The sequence below is a fragment of the Loxodonta africana genome, chromosome 16 (genome assembly GCF_030014295.1).
Source record: "Loxodonta africana isolate mLoxAfr1 chromosome 16, mLoxAfr1.hap2, whole genome shotgun sequence".
Taxonomy (NCBI): Eukaryota; Metazoa; Chordata; class Mammalia; order Proboscidea; family Elephantidae; genus Loxodonta; species Loxodonta africana.
In genome coordinates, this window is record NC_087357.1 from 2,018,254 (window position 1) to 2,026,336 (window position 8,083).

The 8,083-nt window shown below is 36.5% G+C and overlaps 1 pseudogene; it reads left to right on the forward strand.

Moving 5' to 3' along the window:
- Positions 1-1,167: 1,167 nt before the first annotated feature.
- LOC100661682 (olfactory receptor 1G1-like) lies at positions 1,168-2,333 on the forward strand (annotated as a pseudogene).
- Positions 2,334-8,083: the final 5,750 nt, after the last annotated feature.

Consider the following 8,083-nt stretch of genomic DNA (forward strand, 5'->3'; position numbering starts at 1 on the left):
CACCTAACAACAACAACACAGTAAAGCTGTACAGAGTATGAAAGAGGTAAAAGAGCTTCACTGATAAGCAGAATTAAAAGTTAAATTACCAAAGCTTATTCACACTCATTTTTTATAGCTCTTACCCCAAACTGACCTGGCTTCTAGGCATTTTTCACATGTTGGATCAGAATGAAAGACATAACACTATGATCTAGGATGCCAGTTTAGAGATGAGAAAAAATTTTTTAGAGAAGAATAACATCATTGGGCTTACTAGAAAATACAAGTGTTATCCTGTTTATGCAGCAACAGGTTCCCTTGAACATATGTCATTTTAAATTACTTCACCCAGCAATATTATATTTTTTATCTTTGTCCTAAGATGGAAGACAACAAGAGAGGAAATATCTCCACTTCTCAATGGCAATGGGTTTCAATGGGTTATTACTTATGTGATCTTGCTGGGATTTGGGGACCTCAAAGAAGTTGGGACTGCCCTTTTCCCGTTGTTCCTGAGCCTTTTTTTTTTTTTTTTTGTCGCACTCTGTGGTAACCTGTTGCTGATCCTCCCAGTCCAGAAAAGTCCACACCTACATATTCCAGTGTTTTTCTTCCTGTGCCACTTCTCCTGTGTGGATGTTGGGTACACAAGCAGCATTCTCCCTCAGCTGCTGAAGGAGATCTTGGCTGGTGGCGTCACTATCTCCTTTACTGCCTGTGTAGTGCAACTCTATGCTGTTGGGGCTCTGCTCACTGTAGAGTGTTTTCATCTGGCTGTCATGTCCTATGATCGCTACTTGGCCATCTGTTGGCCCCTGAGATACTCAGTGCTTATGGACATCAGAACTTGTGTCAAGCTGGCAGTTGGATCATGGATTGGTTGTTTTCTGTTTGAGGGAGCTGTACTGATTTTGCTTGCCACATTAACCTTCTGTGGTCCCCACATCTTTGATGATTTCTTCTGTGACTTCTTCCCACTGGTGAAGCTCTCCTGCACAGACACTACAATGATGGAGAGGGTGGCCTTTGTTTCATCATTTCTATCCTTGTCTCCTTTTCTTTGGACCTTATTATCTTATGGTTGTATTCTGTCCTCCATTTTAAAGATTTCTTCTTCTATAGGGAGATACAGAGCCTTTTCCACCTGCTTTTCCCACTTGATTGTTGTGTTTGTTTTATGGCACCATGGTTGTGGTGTACATGACACCAGCATCAGGAAAAACAATCAATCTGAACAAGATTTTATCACTTCTCTACACAGTGCTCACACCCCTTCTCAATCCCTTAGTCTGTAGTCTGAGAAATAAGGGTGTTCAAATTGCTCTGAAGAAAGGAGTAAAACTATACTGTTTGGGAGGTACAGGGACTAGAAAATAATGTGATGTATCCAGTTAGGGAAATGGGGTAAACCTTTGGGTTTATATGATTTCCATTAACACAATTTTGAGGGCTCTCTGACCTCTTGGAGATGCACTAATGTCTCTTTGTGGTCTTTGCTGGCATATAGCATTTCATCTTGGTGATAAATGGGGCCATTCTCCTTGCCATTGAGACTGAGAAAAAGTTGTGCACATCCATGTACACTTTTTTTTGGCAAATTTGTCCCTTTTAGGCATTTTCTACCCATCAGCTACTGTTCCCAAAATGCTCAAGAACCTCTTGAATGAGAAGCAAAGCATTTCTTTTGTTGGGTGTGCTTTGCATCTTTTTTTCTGGTAGCCCTGGCATGGACTGAAGTCTTCCTTCTCACCATCATAGCTTGTGACCATTTTGTGGCCATATGTTTCTCCATTTGTTACACCCTCATCATGAAAAATGGGTGCTGTTTCCATCCCATGGCTGTGGCTTGGGCAGCAGATTTTCTGAATTCCCTTCTGCACACTGTGTTCATGTTCTGCCTGTCTTTTTTGTAAGTCCAATCGGGTCAGCCAATACTATTGTGACATCTTTCCCATGGTGGCATTGTCCTGCTCGTCCACATATGTGGCAGAAATATTTCTCTTAGTGCTAGAGATGTCTTGGGCATCAGCACCTCCCTGATCACTGGTATCTCTTATATCTACATCTTACCCACCATCCTTAAGATACAGTCAGTGGAAGGCAAGCACAAGGCCTTCTCCACGTGTGCTTCCCACTTCCTTGTTGTTTGATTGTTCTGTGATACAATTATATTTACATATACCTACCTCTCTTCCAGTTACAACTTCCCAGCTGGAGACAGGTTCATCTCAATGCTGAATGGGGTCATTACCCCAATGTTAAACCCCATCATCTACAGGCTGAGAAACACTGAGTTGAAAGGAGCACTTAGAAAGATTTTATGCCATAAGATCTATGTAGGACAAACATGATTTTAAGACAATGTTACCCACTTAGACTGAATTTATAGGAAGGAGTAGAAGAATTCATAGAAAGAATAATTTTCTGTTTTTTTATAGAGAGGATATGGCTACGTATATATAGAAATTTATAAACACATACACATACGTATGTCTATATTTTTGTCTATTTTTTTTATACAACTATATCTATCACTATCCACAGGGAATATAAAATTTATCATAAAAATAGACTTTTTTAAATTAGGGAACTGTTAATAATTGCAATGGTGTAAGAGGTATAAATTGTGTATGTCGAAAGTAAATTTGGACCTATGGTCACATTCTATACCCATATCCATATACATACACATAGCTATACTTATACCCATATATATCTATAGCACATATAACGTATATCACCTATGTGTGTGTATATATATATACATGCATTCATTTTTATTTGTTCCTGTATCTGTATCTAACCTTCTAATTCAGTTTTCTTTTACTTTATTACCTTATTTGCCATAACACTTATCCTGATATAACTCCTTAGCTTGATCATTTTGCTCTTCTTTGACTTTGGTTTCCATTTACTCTGTATTTCTCTGCTTCTCTTACTTTCCTGTGCCCACATCCATTTTCAGTTCCCCTTTCTGTGCAAGGGAAGGGCTTACTTTCAGTATTTCTGACAATAGATATCTAATTTGGTTATTATATTACTATCATCTTAACCTTAACATGTTTAAAACTACAAATATTATCTTCTGACACACACACATGCACCCACCAATCCTCTAATCAGCTACCTTATATTTTTCTTACTTTTATCATTTTTTCAAGCTACTCAGAGTAAAGTCACTTAGAGCTAAGCACTCCCATTTTGTGTGAATAAAGAGCTGTGGTTTCTGACTGTGGATCACTCTCCATTCTCATTTCAGTCTCTTCCTGTTACCTGTAGGAATAGGAATATTTTCTTTCTGACTACTACTTATGTGATATACCACGTTAAGTATGCAATAACGTATATTTTTATCAATCATTTCCCCAATTCTTTTCACTCCAATTACTTCTCAAGTAATAGTCCCCAGTGTAGGTATCACACTTGAGCATATTCTGTTATCACAGACAATATGTGGAACTCTCTTCATTTCTGATTCTCTGTTACACTCTGGCATTCAATGTTATCTTTGGATTCCTCTTAACCACATTTTTTCCTTCCTTTATGACTAAGTGATCACATCACTAATTAAATGTTCTTGTATTATTCAAAGATAACCTGTTCTTCCAATCTCTGAACTATCATTGATCTTTAAGTCATTTTCAAAATTTTAACATGTAATAGCCTATGTTATGTGCCTTTGTTTCATAAGGTAGGAACTGTAAGTGCATTAACATGCCATGTTTTTAATAAATTACAATTCCCAAAATTCAGCAATGTCCCATTTTTCATTTTTCTACAACATTTGATGCTTCCTTAGAAAGCTAGAAATAAAACTACCATAAGACCCAGCAATCATACTCCTTGGAATATATCCTAGAGAAATAAGAGCCCTCACACGAATAGATATATGCACACCCATGTTCATTCCAGCACTGTTTACAATAGCAAAAAGATGGAAACAACCAAGGAGCCCATCAACAGATGAATGGATAAACAATTTATGGTATATTCACACAATGGAATACTATGCAACGATAAAGAACAATGAAGAATACGTGAAACATCTCATAACATGGAGGAATCTGGAAGGCATTATGCTGAGCGAAATTAGTCAGTCTCAAAAGGACAAATATTGTATGAAACCACTATTATAAGAACTGAAGAAAAGGTTTATACACAGAAGAAAACGTTCTTTGATGGTTACAAGGGTAGGGAGTGAGGGAAGGAGAGGTGTATTCACTAATTAGATAGGATAAAGGCAACATACAATACAGGGGTAGTCAGCACAACTGGACTAAAAGAAAAGCTAAGAAGTTTCCTGAATATGACTAAACACTTTGAGGGGCAGAGTAGCAGGGGCACGGGTCTGGGGACCATGGTTTCAGGGGACATCTATGTCAACTGGCATAACAAAATATATTAATAAAAAGTTCTGCATCCCACTTTGGTGAGTGGTGTCTGGGGTCTTAAAAGCTAGCAAGTGGCCATCTAAGATGCATCAATTAGTGTCAACCCATCTGGAGCAGAGAAGAACGAAGAACTCCAAAGACATAAGGAAAATATGAGCTCAAGAGAAAGAAAGAACCACATAAACCAGAGACTTCATCAGCCTGAGACCAGAAGAACTAGATGGTGCCTGGCTACCAACAATGACTACCCTGACAGGGAACACAACAGAGAATCTCTGATGGGGCAGGAGAAAAGTGGGATGTAGACCTCAAATTCTAGTAAAAAAACCAGACATAATGGTCTGATTGAGTCTGGTGGGACCCCAGAGGTCATAGCCCCCAGAATCTCTGTTAGCCCAAAAATAAAACCATTCTCAAAGCTAACTCTTCAGACAAAGATTATACTGGGCTATGATATATATATATATATATATATATATATATATATATATATATATACATATATATATAGTGATACTGGTGAGGTGTGTGCTTCTTAGCTCAAGTAGACACATGAGACTATGTGGGCATCTCCTGTCTGGAGGCAAGATGAGAAGGCAGAGGAGGACAGGGGCTGGTTGAATGACATGGGAAATACAGAATGGAGAGAAGGAGTGTCTGTCACATTTTAGGGTGAGCAACTAGGGTCACATAACAATGTGTGCATAAGTTTTTGTATGAGAAACTGACTTGAATTGTAACTTTCACTAAAGCACAATAAAAAAAAAATTCTCATAATCTATCAAACTTGTAGCTAGACAGATAAAATCTTTGACCATATCAGATAAATTCCCTTTTTAGTAAGTTTTTTAAACTTTGTCTTTTGTTGCATATCTCATATAGTGTAACGCCCTAAGTGGCAATAATGAACACGTTCATCAGCAGATAAAAATATATGTATCTTTCTCTATGGTATAAAAACCAAAATTATATCAACTTGAATATTAACTGAATTTAATATCAGTAAGTTATCTAAAGATCTTGCAAATTGTTTTAAGCCTCTATACCTCAAAACATAATTACTGTTAAAATAAATTTTGTTTAAGGGTCTATATTTTCATTCATTTTAGGTATGTCTCATTATGATTTCTGTTTTTGGTTTCTAATAATTCATCTACAATAGAGAGAACTTGTTTACATTTATTTGGATGGTGAGCCACCTAGTTTCTGATAATTGCAGTAGAACAGCATTTGTCCTATTTTGTTTTGGAAGTCTTTTCCTAGTTGGGAGAGATCCTTTAAAAGCTTTCCTGGTGCTTCATGGCCTCAAAGACTGGGAACGAGGAAACCTGATCCTGTCCCACCCTCCCAATCTTTTTTCTCATTATCAGAGAAGAAAATTGGCCATCTCAGTTAATTTACATATGTTTAAGTTGGCCTGGTTATTCTGAAAGACAAAATATAACCAAATACTTTCCCATTTACTATTCTTTACTATCTCTTGGTAAACAGTTTTACCTTTTCTGTATCATAGACTTTTATTTTACCCAGTAAATGCTCAAACTGTTTAGTGATTTTGTAAATTAATGCATTAATTCTTGGATATCCATTTTTCCCTCTAGCCTAGTCTCATGCCTCCCTTTTCTCATTCTAGAAATACTAATTTTATTTTAACACAGAATTACCATTTTTCCTTAAATAAAACACATTTCATGTAATACCTAGCTTAAGTTACTTAGGAATGTTTTGCTTTTAAGATTATATATATATATATATATATATATATATATATATATATATATACACACTACCAAAAACCAAAACCAAACCCAGTGCCTTCGAGTCGATTCTGACTCATAGCGACCCTATAGGACAGAATAGAACTGCCCCATAGAGTTTCCAAGGAGAGCCTGGCGGATTTGAACTGCCGACCCTTTTGTTAGCAGCCATAGTACTTAACCTCTACGCCACCAGGGTTCCCATATATGCTACAGGACATAAAAATCTTTGTCAAAACAAGTTTACTTTCATTAATTCATGGAAATATTCAGACTACTAAATTTATATTAAATATATATATATAAGTGCTTATTTATCACTAAACTGAACAAATAACATTTTCTAAAAGAATATTATAACACACACCTTCCAGAGGTAGGAAAATATTCTGTTTTCACAAGGTCATTTTTGCATGCTTTATAGGGTCCTTTAGAGAAGCAATGTACAGTAACTTGTCTCTTTTTAAGGGCTTTTTGCAATAAAAAAAATTCTGCCATTTTTTGTGTGTATATTTCAAATAGACCAATTCATATAAAAATTTCTCAAAGTAGCTACTAAAAGTCCAAATAATAAGACAGATGTAAGAAGCAGACTTTCTTGGAAGAGAAAAGAATTGAAATTTTATGCAACCCCATGAAAGACACCAGCCATGGCCTTTAACCTAATACAAGACAGAAACCTAGATACAAATATTCTAGACTAGACACAAGCTCTCAGAATAAAACAAAATGTGTATAAATTCACTTGTGTGTGACACCAGCTCAAAAACCAGGCTTAGACAATACCAAACAAGACACATATATGTGGAACCTAGTTTCTTGAAATGCATATAGCAAATTTAGGTAACATCAACACAAGGCAATGGAAAAACAGGTTCTAGATAAAATTTATTAACTTGCCAGAGCCTCAGATGGAGGGATCTTAGACCCTCTGACAAACCTGACTATCAAACAATAAAAAAAACCCAAACCCAGTGCCATCGAGTAGATTCCGACTCAATAGTTCCTCAAAAAAGGAAAGTAAAGACAACACAAACAGAAACTCATTTACTTGAAGTAGAAGGAAAAAGACAGAGCTGATGGAAAATTATTTTTACTAAAGAAACCACTGAAATTTAAGATTACTTCTAGTATATTCAGCTTATTGTGTTTTTAAATACAAATCCCAAACTGACATTCTGATAGGGGGAAATCCAAGCTCATTTATCAAGAATGTTAAGAAGAGGGTGAAACTTTGGTTTCATCCCTTCTGAATTGTCAGAAAAGAAAATCTACCAAAATTTAATGCAATTTTGAGTGTGTACAAAGGAGAAAAGTAATACAGGAAAGTTGTTTTGTGTCTGTACTAGAACAGATTTTAAAAGACTATTCAGTCAGAGGTTTATTGGCTGATTTTGTTGTAAAGAAAGGGAGATCAGATAAGGTGTTATCAGCAGAATAACAAAGCAAAGATGGATGCAAAAGAGTAGCAGCTAGCAATGGCACAGAGGGAGTAGGGGATGAATTTTGACATTGCAATTCCTTATTTCCCTTAGTTAATTTGGAAACAGTACCTTGCAGAGAAGCAATTTTACTGACGCGATATCTTTTGGAGGCCTACAGTTACCAATCAAAATAGGGATCCCATTGTACCTGCCTGATTCAGGAGCATTTATTTTCTAATTTACAGTGCAGGAAAATTACTTTATTTAGTTCAAAAGGACCCCATAATGGCCAAGGATCCCCTAGACTGTCTTCTTAAATGCATGCCAGTGCTCCAAAAACAGGCAAGTGAGTTGGCTAAAATGTTTGTGCATATAAGCAGCTGAGGTGCCTGAAGGTGGTCCTGCTGAGTCCTTAGAGCCAGCATTCCCCATCTTACTAAAACAGTGAACTACACGTGCTGTCAAAATCTAAATGTGCACTCAAGCCTGAATGGCTATTAAGAAGAGAAAATAAATTCAAACTTAATAG